Genomic DNA, 16,474 nt, shown 5'->3' with positions numbered 1-16,474 from the left:
TGTGTCATCTAAAAAATTATTTAAAAAGTATATATAAAAAATAATAATAAATTAATTTTTGAAATATTTTTTAATTTATTTTTAATATTTTGTCAATCGTGTAAATGATATAAAAAATTATTTAAAATAAAATTATCAAATTAAAAATATTTTTTTTAATCTTTAAACAGACTTGCAAAAAATTATATTGATATTTATAAATTATGAGATATCTAGTATATTTTAAAATTTTGTCAAATTAAAATTATACTCTAAAGATAATTATGAGATACTTAGCATGTTTTAAATTTTGTCAAAAAATTTCTACAATTAGAGATTATAGTTCTAAAATAATTATTGTATAAAAGTTCATTATGCTACAGGACCTATGTTATTTCTTTGTTTATTACTTGAGTAAACTACCATTTGTACCCACGAAAGTTGAAAACACTGACATATCTACCCATAGAAAAAAGAAATTACCATTTGTACCCATAACAAATTGTTTTTACAGGCAAAATTATCCAAACCCTAAAAAATTATCTAAAATCCCTAAATTACCCTTCTCTCCACACTATCATCTCCTTCCTCCCTCCTCTCTCTCTCAATGTTCACAGCCACCCAATTCCAGCATCAACCACAAACCACTGTCTCACCCTCCTCATCCTCCCTCCTCTCTCTCAATGTTCACAGCCACCCAATCCCAGCATCAACCACAAACCACCGTCTCACCCTCCTCATCATCGTTCAGCCTTCTCCGCTAGCAACGTCGCGGACCTCCGCCAGCCCAGGAGCACCGCGCCAGCTTCTCCTCGCCACTATCACCATCGGCCTCAAACCAGAGCCTACTGCGTCAGAGACCCTTGTCAGTGACCACCCCTCCTTCTCTCCTTCCATGTCTCGGTCTTGTCGACCAGAGGACCTTCGCACCCACTCCGCCCCTGCTTCGCTGCCGCTAGCAACCCTAGAGCCGCAGTGCCCCCTTCTCCTCTTTTCACCGCCGACCAACCTCACCTACCGGGGCTACCTTCTCTTCATTACCGAACCAGTGCCCTTGACGGGCCACCGCGCCAGCCGCCGCCACCGCGGTCCCCTTTGCGAACCAAAATCGCGGTGAGCTCTCTCTCTCTCTTTCTGTCTCTTTCACCATTTTTCTTTTCTCCTAGAAAAAGTGAATCCAAATACATGAGGCTTCTGTGTTTGATTGTTTAGATTTGATCCTCTCTCCTCACTCTCTTCTCACCTTGGATCTATATTCTTTTTCGCCCTATTTCTATTAGCTTTCTCCATGACACCCTTTTCAATGTTTTGTTCCCTCAAACAGCTTCAGATTCAGCTGAAACCAAGATCCAATTTTGACTCTCACCCATATTCATCCATTTCAAATTCCTCTCTGGGTTGATTTTGATTCCTCCAAAGATGAAGGTTATGGTGATGAAGGAGTGGCAATGAGGTGGTTTGTGGCAGAGAAATGGAGGTTAGATCGGAGAGTGTTCATGTGATGCGAAGAGAGAGATGGGGATGATGGTAGCAGTGGTAATGATAAGGGTATTTTGGGATTTTTAGATAATTTTTTAGTGTTTGGATATTTTTGTTGTGCAAAACTCATGTTTTATGGGTACAAATGGTAATTTCTTTTTTCTATGGGTAGATATGTCAGCGTTTTCAAATTTCGTGGGTACAAATGGTAGTTTACTCTTATTACTTTCATTGAATATAATGTTGTAGACTTTTGGTAGAAATATTTGATATCCTCATTATGCTTGTTTTTTAAGAAGAAATTATTATTTTGTCCATGAAAAGAATTAATTTTTGATAAAATAATTTTTGAAAAAAGGAATGATACTTTATATTTAAGAATATTTTAATTTGAAAAATATATTAAATATTTAGAGAAATATGTTAAAAAGTTATAAATATCAATATAATTTTTTACAAGTCTGTTTAAAAGATTTATATTTTCATTAATTTAGTATTTTCATTTAATTCTTTTTATCAAAGAAAAAATTAAGGCAAAATACTGGAATAAACTAAAGTGAAGCCAATTTTACTAACATTACCCAAAGCAACCTTCTATATAAATTGAATTAGCATGAGTAGAATTACTTTCAACATGTAAATCGAATCAGCCAATCTCAATTTACAACAACCCAACTAAATCAAAACAGGCCAAGTAGATTTATGCTCGCTCCAAGTAAATCGAACTGGCCTTTTTCGATTTACCATGATGGAGTCCAAATCACATAAATCAAAATAGGTTGAGTAGATTTACTATTGATTCATCAACAAAATTAAATGGAGGCAGCATAATTCGATTTACAAGGAAACCAATGTGTATAAATAGCAGTGGAATGTGTGTTCTCCATCATAGTGAGCCTCATAATGGCTAGTGATGAGAGTCTTTTTATTTTAATACACTATAGAGGGTCGATTAAGAAAAAAACACATTCCGGAATTAAGTTTACGGATAAGGATCCGCTCAGTGTTTTCATTAGAGGTTCGACGAGTTTCACCGAGTTTAAGGATAACATAATTCGAAAAACTGGGTCTGCAACGCGTGAAATGGGTGGAGAAGTTATTCTACAGAATTTCGATTTCGATTTTGCGGGATGATGTGAAGTATGATTCATTCGTCATAAGCAATGATGAAGATTTGGAAGTGTTGTTCCATTGTCGTCGGCAATTTTCGAAGGTGATGATCCCTGAGCTGTTGGCCAAGCTTGTAGATGTGGTCTCTAACTCTGGAGGTTCTAACCGGATTTACATGCATTCAGCCATGGCTGCCGGGTCGAGTTCGAGGCCTGTTGGTGCCTCTTCATCTCTGCCCGTGATTGAGCCTAATGCATGTTTGGTGGCCTCCCCGTCCTTCGCTGCAGACCTGGACCGCACTCGTGACACTGAACGAGTTGAGACCGTGCCGCTAGTTGATGATGTGGTCCAAGATTTCAGACAAGGTGCAGCCCCAGATGGTGTCGAAGATGTATTTCAGGATGACGATCATGATGATGTGGAGCCTGCCACGATTGCCGATGATAGCGATCATGAGGACGAGCAGAGTACTCCAGCTTGGGGTGGTGTAGCTGCCTCCTCATACTCGATATGCAGCGATGGAGCTGCGTGAAGTTAAAAAATACTATTACAATCACACAATTTCACCAAAAAAAAACAAAAAACAAAAAAAAAACAAAAAAAACAAATTTATCTCAAATAATTTTTCTTTATTGTCTTCTTACTTTGACCATACATCTATGAAATCCTCATAATCCCTTATCAAACATCCAATTTTTTAATTTGTATACTCTAACACTCTACCATCCTTCTAGCTAATTCTATTACCCCTCATCGAGATTATCAGATTCTATCCATTATAATATTCACCTTCTAATAAGTTTCATTTTACGTAAATGACTTCTAACACATTGTGATCACTAACTGAAACCTCTAACTACTACTAGAAGTTTATACCTTCTAATCATGTTAATAAACAAGATCTAGCCGATTTATCTCTACCTAGCACATGGCATTTTTTTAACACAACATAAAAAGACATTTTAAGTTTTATTGTACTAACCTCAGCGTGCACACTATCAGCGATATGTGCGACTCCATCTAAACGGTAGATCCGATTCAGGTTGTCTGCCATTATGCTTGGCAGCAACGCTTTCTTTGGATTTGGTGGGGATGTGGTTGGTAAAATGTAATTCAAATGAAAGGGATTCGAATTATATAAAGGGAGACTGCATGTAAATCGAACTAGACTAGGTAAATTTAGTGTGAGGAGAGCTTATCGAATTAGGGAGGCTAGATTTATCATGGGCTAAATCGAACCCACCTATTTCAATTTATTATATGCACGAAACCATGGGCTAATTCAAATTACCATGTGCTTCGAAACGGTGTGCTAAATTCTCCTAGCCTGATTCGAATTATATGTATTTCACCCAAGCCTAATAATTCTAAGCTACCTAATTCAATTTAGTACACTTCTAAATCGATATATGCTAGTTCGATTTATATAGAGAAAGGTTTTGAGTGATCCACAAATCATTTTTTATTTTGGGTGATATTTGTAAAATTGGGCTGCTACTAGGTGATATAAGTATTTTGCCCAAAAAATTATAATGCCATTCTAGAATTATTAGACTTTTTTGTTGAAAAAACTATTAGGATAATTGGGCTTTAGTAAATGGGCTATTGTAGGGCCTAATAAATTTTGAAAGATATTAGCTATTGAACCTAAATACCTATCAGTGTAAGAGAATAATATTTAATCTTTCACCAGCGTTGATGAAATAAGATGCCAGACCATTGAGTCATTCACCCTGAATCATTTACCTTATGGGTGGGTAGTTAAATCTATTCTCCTCTTTTTTATTCAATTTCTGCTCTAGTCCTTTGCCGATGTGATTCTTAATAAGGATTCTATTGTAAGACTTGACAACAGTGATGACAAATCACAAACAATGATATCCAAAAGTAATATAATTCAGTAATTCACTGGCGGATTATGAGCTTATTTGAGCACCGTTAAATTGTGTCAAAGAAAATTTTTTAAAAAAATTTATTTTTATTTTTAATATGTTTTACCATTCTCTATACACATATTTATCATTATTTTTTTTAATTAAGTGAAATAAAGATATCGTAAAAGCTCACCAAAATAAATTCCTACATATACCTCAGAGGCTATTAAAGTTAAAAGTATCACTTTTCTGGATAAAAAGTTCAAAACTTTAAGAGCAACATAATTTATTATTTTCAGTCAATACTTTTAGTCATAAGTTTAATTCATTTAGTCTCATAATTTAACAATATAGTTTTAGCTAACACTTTAAAATATTGTTATATATTATTGTTTAAAAATAATAAATTCTATTGGCTTCTAATATTCTTTTTTTTTCTTTTTCAATTCTATTAAAAAAATATATTTATAACAATTGAAAAGTTTACTATCAAAATAGATTATTCGAGATTTCTTGGTCATTTTTTTCTCTATTTTGTAACTTTTCAGAATTTGTTTTTTGCCACATAGGATGGTTATTATTTTACTTAAGAAAATGAAATTACTGAAGTCCCTTTGCATAAACTAATCCAATAATAATAATAAATAAATAAATAAATCCATACTAGATGCAGGCAGATCAGTTGGTTGTTTTCCGTTATATTTCTTTTCATTTTTTTCCTTGAAAGTGATTAAGTTGACAATTTCCATTGAGTTTGTAGCCCAAGTATAAATCTTGATAAATTTGTTTAAACTTGTTGAGCTGAATTTTATCATTTATCATTTACCAGTCGTGATGTGTAAGTTTGGTCTGACGATAGGTTCGCAAGACTAACAATTACAGGCCACAAATTTTGATTTTTGCTTTAATAAAAATAGCTAAATTATTGAAAAGGAAAGTATTATAGAAATTACATTATGATTAATGGTTACAACGGCCATTAGGAAATGAACATTTGAGCTACCATATTCTTACAGTCATGATGAAGCTAATGCACAAAATTCTAAGTTACCAAAGATACTTTGAGATATAATCTAATAATTTTAAATATTAGTAGTTTTAAGCAATTATTAGTTTACTTAGGATAACTGTATATATTGATGTTTTTCTTTTGGATAACCAGAGTTTCGGTCAAAAATCAATGATAAATCTCTATTTTTATAGAAATTTACCGTTTAGTGGGAAAAAGATTGACCATAAAACTTGTATATACATGCACTGTTATTCCAAATCTCAAATTTTGGATTGTTATCGTAAATTCTCATGCATATTACCCAAATCTCTCACACCCCTCCTAGTTGCCTTACTTTAACATATTAGTTGACGTTCACCTCGTTTATCAAGGAAAAAAAAGTGACCAACATACAAAAAAAAAAAAAAAATGCTATTTGTACAATAAAATTCAATTTTTGGTCATTTTTTAATATTTTTTAATTATTTTTTAATTAAAACATATTCTTAATTTTTAGATACACATTTATAATTAAGATTAATTTAAATTTTAAAAACTAAAATTTCTCTAACTTCCTACCTTCATAATTAGTTATTATTTCCTTCTTTTACGTTCCTTCTCTTTCTGTAACACGATTTTTTTCTTTCTTCTATTCTTCTTTCTCGTTCTCCGCTTTTTTTTAAAGTGGCCGTAATTTCTTTTTCAATTATAACACATCTAAAATTATTAACTTATATAGAAAATGTTTTTGAAACACATCTAAAATCATAAATCTAAAATTTAAATTTAAACATTAAAAAATAATTGTAACACATTTAAAATTATGAGGTGATACACATAATATTTCTAAAACACATTCAAAATCATAAATAAAAAATTTAAACCCTTGCAGTGGCCGTAATTACAGATACAACAGTATTGACAATTTGAGGATTGTAATTCTTTAGGTTGTTCTTCTACCTAAACCATTCTCCAATGCAAATTAGGATGTTGTACACGGCATGCAAAACCAATGTAATTGAATAACTAAACAGATACATACAGTTAACCATGAATCGCTTTCTCTTAAACACATCCAAAATACCCGAGGTCCACTTCCGACGCAGAAGGATTAGCGACGCTGATGAGGACTAACGCTACGAGGAGTAGGACGAAGCGAGGCTGCGGACTGATCGGCGAGGAGGAAGGCGATGCCAAGGACGAGCGAGGCAGACGACGGCGTTGTAGAGGAACGGCAAAGCGGACGAACGGCGCGAACGAATAATCAAACAGACAAATTAAATCTTCAATTTTACTGAATTTATATTTTTGAAAGTGTATTTAAATGATAATTTGTTAATAATTAAAAATAATAAAATTGAAATAGAAATTTTAAATTTTAAATTTTAATTTTATTTAGTTTGTATTTTAGATGTGTATTCAATTTTAAAAAGACACTAAATTTATTTAAATAAAAAGCTGAATATTATACTATTTTTAAAGAATACCTAGTTGAATTGAAAAAGAAAAAAATACAATACATCAAAAATTAAATCTTCTAAATACTTTGAATTTAAATAATGGGTGATATAAAACATATATGCAATTCTCTGAGGTTTGTGAATTGAGCTTATTAAGCACTTGAGAGTTGAGATCCATTATTAAAACATAAAGAGATAAATTCCTTAATCTAACTTAAGTCCTTCGGCCTGTTTGAACATGGTGTAATGCATTATATTTATGAATAATGCTACACATTTATATTTTTTTGTTAATTAGGTTCAATTAAATTAGTCTAATATAATAAAAATTAATTATGGCTATTGGCTAGTATTATTTTAAACTTTATTATTTAACTTGATTAAATTTAGTTCATAAAAAATTTAGATGTGTAGCATTATTCTATATTTATTATGTATCCACTAAGAATTCTTAATAGGAGCTTATGAACTAGCTCCAGTATTATATGATATCTATCTATTAATATATAATAGGAATGTAGTAGTGGTCTTTAGTTGATATGTGGATTATTTTTTGCTTGACAAGTGTATCTCTTAATTTAATGACATCTGGCAATCTAATACAACACAGTAAAATGAGTTTAATATATAGAGTAGTATACCAACCCAGCTCGTTCTCAATGGATATAAATCAGATTTCAAATTATAGTATAAAAGGTAGTGAAATACTTTCTCACCAATAAACACAGAGCAGTCTAATTTTTTCAAACTTGTGTAAAAATGTCTGAAGGATATGATATGCTAATGAATGTCAATGCCAAGAAGCTTGAATGAAATTTTCAGGTGTATGTTGTTCATATATGGGAAAACTCAAATAGGTACAACCAAAAAGAAATTAATAGCATAGAGATGGTACTTCAAGATATTAAGGTAAGCTGTTAACTTTATTTACTTCATTTCAGTTCGTTGTTGATAAATGAGATTCTTATAGCAAATGAATTTTCTTTTGCAGGGAGGAAGGATCCAAGCGTCAATCAATAAAGGTTTATTCAAGAAGTGGAGAGGTTTTTTTGAGGAGTTTAAAATGTACACTATGAGTAACTTCATAGTTGTGGACAAGATGGAGAAGATTAAAACAACAAGAAATCGGTGGACTTTGAACTTTTCCCACAGAACAGTTGTTGTTCGTGTGGAAAATCCAAGTTTTCCTCTCGAATCCTTTTGCTTGAAGCCTATCCCAGAGCTCCTTGCTGCCGAAAAGCTTGATGATTCTCAACTATTGGGTAAGCAACTACTTTGTATGTTTCTTTAGATAGTAACCATCCTTTCCAGTATCCTTGATATTGTGACTTATTTTATATCATTCATTGTTAGTTAGACATAATCTGGGAGGTTGTTGGGAAGGAGGACCCAAGAGATATAATCACAAGCAAAGGAAATGAGACAAAACGTATAGTGGTTGTGATAGCAGACCTAGAGTAAGTTTCTTGAATAAAATAGACAAGTTTTGTGTTTTTTGAAACATTATACATCAGTTTAATGTGGATTTGTAGGGGTTTTGTGTTACGCAGTAACAACAATCTTGATTGTGTGTTGTTTGGTGACATGGTCGATCACATACTTCCCCATCTTGAAGATGGCAGGGTTGAACCACTAATAGTGGTGTTGCAGTTCTTTAAACCCAGTCGATGGAATGGTATGCATCACATGTTAAAATTCCTAACCCACTCCATTAATAAAAGTGGTTTGTTTACTAAAGTTGGTATGTGATAAAGCCATGTTTACTAAAGGCAAAACTGATTCTTGTTGTTTATGTTTTCAGATAAGGTATCGGTTCAAAGCCACTTTGATGTCTCTAAAATACATGTTAATCCTGACATGAAGGAAGTACATGATTTTCGGAAAAGATTTGTCTAACAGTCAATGAGAAGCACTTTTTTTCTGTTGTGTTCCCATTAACGACGTTGTTTAATAGAATGAATGTGCAGCTTGCTTGGCAGTGTAAGGTCTAATTCGGTCAGAATTAGTCAGGTCTCCGGTCATGGTGTGCAATTTGGTGCTGCAGAACTAAAACGAGGAGGTGTCATAGTGAAATCAATAGAGGATGCACTCAATTCAACAGAGGTCCAATTAGCTAACACTTTTACTAATAACTAAGTGTATTAGGCATTCACTAAACTAAACAATGATGGTTTGGTACTTACACCTGGGCTTGGTGCAGGAAGGTCCTATATGGATTGGCGGAACCATTGTCTCTATCAATGCTGGCAACAACGATTGGTTTTACAAATCGTGTAGGAAGTGTCCAAAAAAAGTAGAAACCCCGATTGGAAATCGATATGAATGTTTCAAGTGTGGTCATACACATGGCAGTGCATCCCTTAGGTGTGAGACAAGACTTAATTTGGATGCCTTTAATAGATTTCCAAGAATAATATTTTCAAGTGACATTTCAGATGCAGTTTAATTAACATTAACTTACTTGCATGAATTGTAAAGAATTGATCCTATTTTATTGGTCTATTGAACTATTTGGCAGGGGAATTTATTAAGAGGAAATCTTTTTTGACAATTGGTATTGCATATTTTATAATAGGTACAAGGTTGAAGTTATAGCCTATGATGGAACAGGAAGTATAACTATGCTAATGTGGGATAGAGAAACAACACAGCTTATAGGGAGGCAAGCTGAACAAATCAAGGATGAAGATGTTTGTTCAGCATATATCCCTTTTAGATATCAAATTTTTGGATATTTTGTGCGTATACACTAATTTTGATTTATTCATTTTTTAAAATTTTCAGTGTTTGGAAGGGGAAGGTTACCCCCCAACCCTTGATAACATGATGGACAAGAAGTTACTCTTTAAAATTAATGTCAAAACAGCCAACATCAACAAGCATGACCAGGTTTACACTATCATGAAGATATGTGACGATGAAGACATTATAGAAAAAAATTGCCCTATGGAATTCATCAGCAATCCTTCTGACTTCTTAACTGTATGTATCTTATATATCTATTGCTGTATAAAATAATAATCATTCAACTCAGAAACTGCCTACAATAACTAAGAAAGATTATTGTGTGCCTTTGTGTAGGAGAATGAGATCAGCAATTCAATGGATGTTTCAGTTGCTGTGGCTAATCTCAAGTCTGATAATAATTCTCAGTGCTCTGTGGTGTGTATTTAAAGTTTTAACTTAAACATATGAAGTACATCTAGGGATAATTGGTTTATTGTCAACTAACACAATATACACTTATGTATTCCACAGGATGTTGTGGAGGATTCTGTCACAAGCCTCAAGTGCAAGACCCCAACTAGGAGAGCTCTTAGTGGAGTAAAACATGCAGTGTCATTGAACATTGACAATGAAAAATATTTCCAACTCTCCACTAACAAGTTAAGCCAAAAGAGTAGCCAGAAGAGGCAAAAGATGCAGACTGTTGAATGTGATAATTAACCCTAATCAATATTTGAGTATAGTTGGAAAATTACACATGATGATTTGCCTTTTGGTCATATAATGTATCAACCAGTATTAATTTAGGTCTGCTAGCGTTTTGAGTACTAATATATGCCTTAATGGACAAGTTATTTGGGTCTTTTAGAAGTATTGCAATATGTGATAACCAGTATTGATTTATATATGCTAGCATTTTGAGTACTATTGTATGTCTTCATGGACAAGTTATTTGTGTTTTTTGGTAGTATTGAAATATGTATTGTTATGGATTAAACACATGAATTAAGACTTTGTCAGTACTAATAGCACTTATAAATTATCAACAATGTCTATAGATTTATAAAATTTAGACGTCATACTACCATTAGCAAGGTTTCTATTTCATACTTGAAAGCACATATATAAGGCATGATGCATGTCTGATATAAAATGATCTACATGACTATATAAATGCCAAATGAATTTTAATTGCTGGACCTAATGCATGTCTAATATAAAATGATCTGCATGACTATATAAATGCCAAATGAATTTTAACTAATACACGAAAACGAAACACTTAATCCATTTAGGACTGAAGTTTAACAGGTTAAAACCTCATTAGTTTTATATAAACCCAAATTGTAGTGAATAATAGTAGATTACATTTTTCTATCAATACAATTTTTTTTCCAAAATTATGTCGTGTGCTGTTTTCTAACATCAAGAATAAGAAAGTTCATAGTAGTGTGATCTGTTGACTTTATAAATCTTTGCAGGATATTCGTTGCACATTGACTAAGAACTAGACCAAAGAAAGTTTTGAAGTTTCCTCTATATTTCAACCTATCGATATAAAAGTATTGACGTTATTCATAGGTGGAGTGCATTTGATATGTAAATGAATAGGAGGAAACACAAATAGATAGTCACCACAGTTAACATTAGTGCAATAAGTATAGTATTAGTTTAAATATGCAACTAACTTGGTAGAACTTACTTAATGCATGCCTTCCGTTTAGATGAATTGAAAGAAAAACTCCAGTGCCTTCGTTATGCCTGACAAAAAAGGAAAGGCTAATTGGTGTCATGAAAATTAACACTATCATGGGGTGGACCAAATTTAAATTCAATTAATCAATCCTGGTGATTAGCTAACAAATTTGGTCTCATCAATTATAATTAACATAATTCAGTTACATAATTAATATAATTAACTTCTACCATTTGATATCTATCTTAATAAAACCTTAAATAATTTCATTATATCATTATCTACATGTCCTAATGATTCAAATAAGGTAACCTTAGATGTAGTAGATGTTCCATTACAATAATGATAGCTATTCATCTAACCTTATTACTTTCTGATATATTTGTCAGCATATACACTAGCCACTTAGTTTTTTAAGTATTCTAATAAAATAATCATAACTATTTAACTTCAAATTTACATATCCATACAATTGACTTTTGTTTTACTCATGTAACAATTTATTGAAAGCAATCAAGTATTATGAGAATCCACATATGACAAGGCATCAATAAGATTGATAATCATCAATCTTCAAACTCTGGGGAAGAGATTTGTTCAACATTGACTAAGTCCAATAGTCAGGAATTCCTAAACATATGAAAGTATAGCTGCACACAAAACATATCCTAAATAGTGAATGGTCTGCATGCATAGAACTTTGGATAGGGAGATCAATTTAGTACGTTATGAGATATTAGCAATTTTTCCTAAATCTATGAAAAGCTAACTTTGAACTTCATCAAGTTCATATCTCGATGTTAGTCCTGCTACAGTTGTCATGCAAATTAAATTTTCTTTTTCAATCCCAAAATCAAAACATGGCTAATGACAATGAAGAAGATAGCGACACCCCATGTACCACACAATATCTTCTCCATGGCAAAAATAGTTCGAGATACCAGAACTTTTTAATTTTATTTAGTTTTTTTTTAAATAAAGGATTGATTAGCCATATTAAATTAGTTATACATGTGAAGATTAAAATTCGTAGAACCCATTTAAAGAAACTTAATAAATACATCAAGTATATAATGGTAGTTTAAGTATTACCATTTTTTTGATGCAACTGATTTTATTATTGACTCTAGTTAGCGTATCCTCAATACATATGACAAGCCATCGATAGGATTGATAATCACCAAATTTCAAAAGCTGGGGAGCAAATTTGTTAAAATTTGACTAAGTCCAATAGTAAGGAATGCCTAAACATATCAAAGATCCCGCTGCACACAGACCTTTTCCTAAATAGTGAATGATCTGAATGCATATACCATTGGATAGGGAGATCAATTATGTATGTTATGAGAAATTAGAAATTTTCCCAAATCTATAAAGCTAACTTTGCACTGCATCAGGTTTATAGCTCGATGTTAGTCCTCCGACATTTGAAGATTCAAATAAAATTGTGCATTTCAATGCGAAAATCAAAACTTTGCTAATCTGAATGAAGAAGGCAGTGAGACCCAATATACAACACAATTAGGATTGAATTATAAATAAAGTTGTGATTATTCCAAATTAAATTACTTATAAATATAGTAATGATTATAAATAAAGTAGTTATTAGTTTACGATTATATATCTATTAATATATAATAGCTCCTTTTTATATATAAGGTTGTGATTATTCCAAATTAAATGAAGAGGAATTTTTTTAGATTGAAATTCGTAAAAACCCACTTAAAGAAAATTACTAAATCCATCAAGTATATAATGGCAGTTTATATATTACTGTTTACCTTAGGAATTGATTTTATTAGTGACTTTTTATAAAAAAAAAATAAATCTTATACTATTGGATAAAAAAATATTCCATAAGTAATAACTTTTATGTATTAAGAAAAGTGTTTAGGGTTTAAGTCTTAGTGCTTAAGGTTATGTCTAAAATGCTTTATGGTTTATTTTTATTATTGACTTATGTTAAAAAATAGTCAAACTGCATCATAGGTTTAGGAAGTACAATTTTTCCAGAAAAAGGACAAGTTGAAAATTTTTTCTTCAAGAAAACCTGTTGTAGTACCTGCAATTCATATGCTTTATAGGCGGCATAACTTGAATATACAACAAAGGAAAATCTACTAAACAAGATAACCAATACCATGCTACCCCATATTCAGTTAAGGCACTTTAAAATGAAACCATTTGCTAGGTCAAGGCTCGAAAAAAATTTGTAATTTGGCTTTTGAATTCCCAGTTAGGTACGTGTCCAAAAGTGTAGGTATCTATGCTAATGACCAATAGATAAAGTGCTCGCATGATGGGTTTACACAGCCATGTGTCATTTGAGATGATGACACATACCTTATTAGTAAATACGTGTATGGGAAGGGAGTCAAAGGATAAAGCAATTTTGAATAAAGCAGTTATGCCTAAATAATAATCAATTGTGAGTGACCATTGGTCAATACAAGTTCTTAGTGGATAAAAACTCGCATAAATGCAAATATACAACCGTTTAAGGAGGTTTATCCCTAAGCAAATCATATCAAGTAAGATTTGCACACAAAAAATTTGAACATTATTTTGAGAATTACTTTCATAAAAAAATTTCTTAAAAAAAAGAAACTCAGGCTATACTTATATGATATTTCAACTAATAATTTATTAGGATGGATTACAACAGCGGTTTATTCATGAAGCTACTAAGTGACCTATATTTTTAGTTACAATTACATTTTATTGGTCTATTAAACTATAGTACATCAATTATAAGAACAGAAAATTCATTAGTTCATGGTTCACTTAATTGCTTTATGATGCTTTATGAAACCCATCAATAGCACACTTCCTGAAATATCCCAACTGTGGTGGTGGATATCATATGCTCAAGCTGATTAACAGAACTGCCATGTTATAATAATATAGATTAGCATTAAAAGATTATGCTACACCAAGTTGTTAAGTATTAAGCACTACTAATACTCCATATATTGAGGAAGGATATATGCTAATGACATAACTATGGATCTAGCACCTTCAAAAAACATTACTTAAAATGGACAACTTGGTGGGCTCAGTTATCTCTTAAAATGGCAGTGTTAGCTATATTTTAGTTATAGGGTTATATATACAATGTTTTTCCATCAAAGGTAGCATTGAACAAGAAAAATGTCAGCATGACTTATGATGAAAAATAGTCCAACTACATCATAGATTTAGGAAGTACAATTTTTCAAGAAAAGTATAATCTGAAAAGTTTTCTTAAAGAAAAGCAGTTGTGAATTCTGCAATTCAGATTCTTCATAGGCAACATAGCATGAATATACAACAAAAGAAAATCTACTAAATAAGATAAACAATACCATGCTACACCATATTCAGCTAAGGCACTTTAAAATGAAACCATGTGCTAGGCCAGGGCTAAAAAAATTGTGATTTGGCTTTTGGATTCCCAGTTACTTACGTGTCTAAAAGTGCATATATATATGCTAATGGCCAACAGATAAAGTGCTCACATGATGGGTTTACATTTATATGTGTCATTTGAGAGCATGAACCTTACACTAATTACTGAAAACATATGCTGGGAAAGGAGTCATAGGATAAAGCAGTTATGCCTAAATAATAATCAATCGTGAGTGACCATTGGTCAATACAAGTTTTTTTTCATGGATAAAAACCAGCATCAATGTAAACACACAACCGTTTAATACGTTTATCCCTAGGCAAATCATATCAAGTAAAATCTTATCACAAAAGGTTGGAACATTATTTTCAAAATTGCTTTCATCAAATAATTTCTTAAAAATTAAAGAGATATCAGGCTATACTTATATGATATTTCAACTAATAATTTATTAGGATGGATTACAGTAGCGATTTATTCGTGAAGAGACTAAGTGACCTATATTTTCAATTACAATCACATTTTATTGGTCTGTTGAACTATAGGACATCGATTATAACAACAGAAGATTCATTAGTTCATGGTTCACTTAATTGCTTTATCAATCCCATCATTAGCACACTTCTTGAAATATCCCAACTGTGGTGGTGGATATCATATGCTCAAGCTGACTAACAGAACTGCTACGCTATAATCATATAGATTATAATTAAAAGATTATGCTACACCAAGTTGTTAAGTGTTAAGCACTACTAATACTCTATATATTGAGGAAGGATATCTGCTAATGACATAACTATGGATCTAGCACCTTCAAAAAACATTACTTAAAAAGGACAACTTGGTGGGCTGAGTTATCTCAAAAGGAATAATGTTAGAAAAACCAATCCTAGTTATGTTTCTGCTTGAGTGGGATTCCAACATATTTTATCATATATCCCCTAAATTAAAATACTTACTCATATTAACTCATATTAATAGATGTTTTATATAGCTCTTTTGCCTTGCAATAAAAAAATATTTGTTTAAAGTAACCACACCCACGTCCTTATAGAATGATTAAACAATTCTGCACATGCACACTATATAAGCTAATTATATAAATAGGGTAGAGTAAACTGTTGTGTGGTATTCCAATTGAGTGGCCATTTCTCTAACTCACTAAACCCTATTAACCAAACATTCAACCCCTTTACAGCCACAATGAGTAATATCCCACCAAAGAGAGGCGATCTTCCATTCCTGAGTGATGATATTATCTTGAAAATCTTTGTGAAAGCAGATCCAAAGACAGTAGAAAAGTGCAGAAGTCTGAGTAAAGCTTGGAATTCTAGACTATTGGTACGCGGAATCGTGATTACACTTTAATTATGTAAAATTCATCGCTATTTCTTTCCCTGGTAATGGCGCCAAAAACATGATGCCAAGACCATGGTTCACAACTCCGTGTAACTAACCAGCAAGTGCACTGGGTCGTCCAAGTAATACCTTACGTGAGTAAGGGTCGAATCCCACGGAGATTGTTGGTATGAAGCAAGCTATGGTCACCTTGCAAATCTCAGTTAGGCAGATATAAATTGATAATGGTGTTTTCGAATAATAATTAATAGAATAGGGATAGAAATACTTATGTAATTCATTGGTGAGAATTTCAGATAAGCGAATGGAGATGCTTTCGTTCCTCTGAACCTCTGCGTTCCTGCTATCTTCATCCAATCAGTCTTACTCCTTTCCATGGCTGGCTTTATGTGATACATCACCACTGTCAAT

At 32.2% G+C, this 16,474-nt stretch overlaps 3 long non-coding RNA genes across 6 annotated transcripts in view; 2 read left to right on the top strand and 1 right to left on the bottom strand.

Annotated features, from left to right (window-relative positions):
• LOC110265672 lies at positions 7,420-9,801 on the top strand. The gene is made up of 4 exons (XR_002351866.1): positions 7,420-7,802; positions 7,885-8,996; positions 9,094-9,583; positions 9,678-9,801. It is a non-coding gene; the product is annotated as an uncharacterized LOC110265672 (long non-coding RNA).
• Positions 10,012-10,545, top strand: LOC110265671. The gene is made up of 2 exons (XR_002351865.1): positions 10,012-10,055; positions 10,152-10,545. It is a non-coding gene; the product is annotated as an uncharacterized LOC110265671 (long non-coding RNA).
• LOC107613375 overlaps positions 13,906-16,474 on the bottom strand; it is an 18,529-nt gene continuing 15,960 nt past the window's right edge. For 2 of the 4 annotated variants that reach the window (XR_002352784.1, XR_002352778.1), the window contains exon 6: positions 13,906-14,201. This is a non-coding gene — a long non-coding RNA (uncharacterized LOC107613375). The remainder of the gene's footprint in view (positions 14,202-16,474) is intronic. The other 2 variants (XR_002352779.1, XR_002352788.1) reach the window with 1 other exon arrangement.

This window comes from Arachis ipaensis, chromosome B08 (assembly GCF_000816755.2).
Source record: "Arachis ipaensis cultivar K30076 chromosome B08, Araip1.1, whole genome shotgun sequence".
In the NCBI taxonomy this organism is placed as follows: domain Eukaryota; kingdom Viridiplantae; phylum Streptophyta; class Magnoliopsida; order Fabales; family Fabaceae; genus Arachis; species Arachis ipaensis.
The sequence above is the reverse complement of the archived record's forward strand: the minus strand, read 5'-3'. Positions and strand labels throughout refer to the sequence as shown.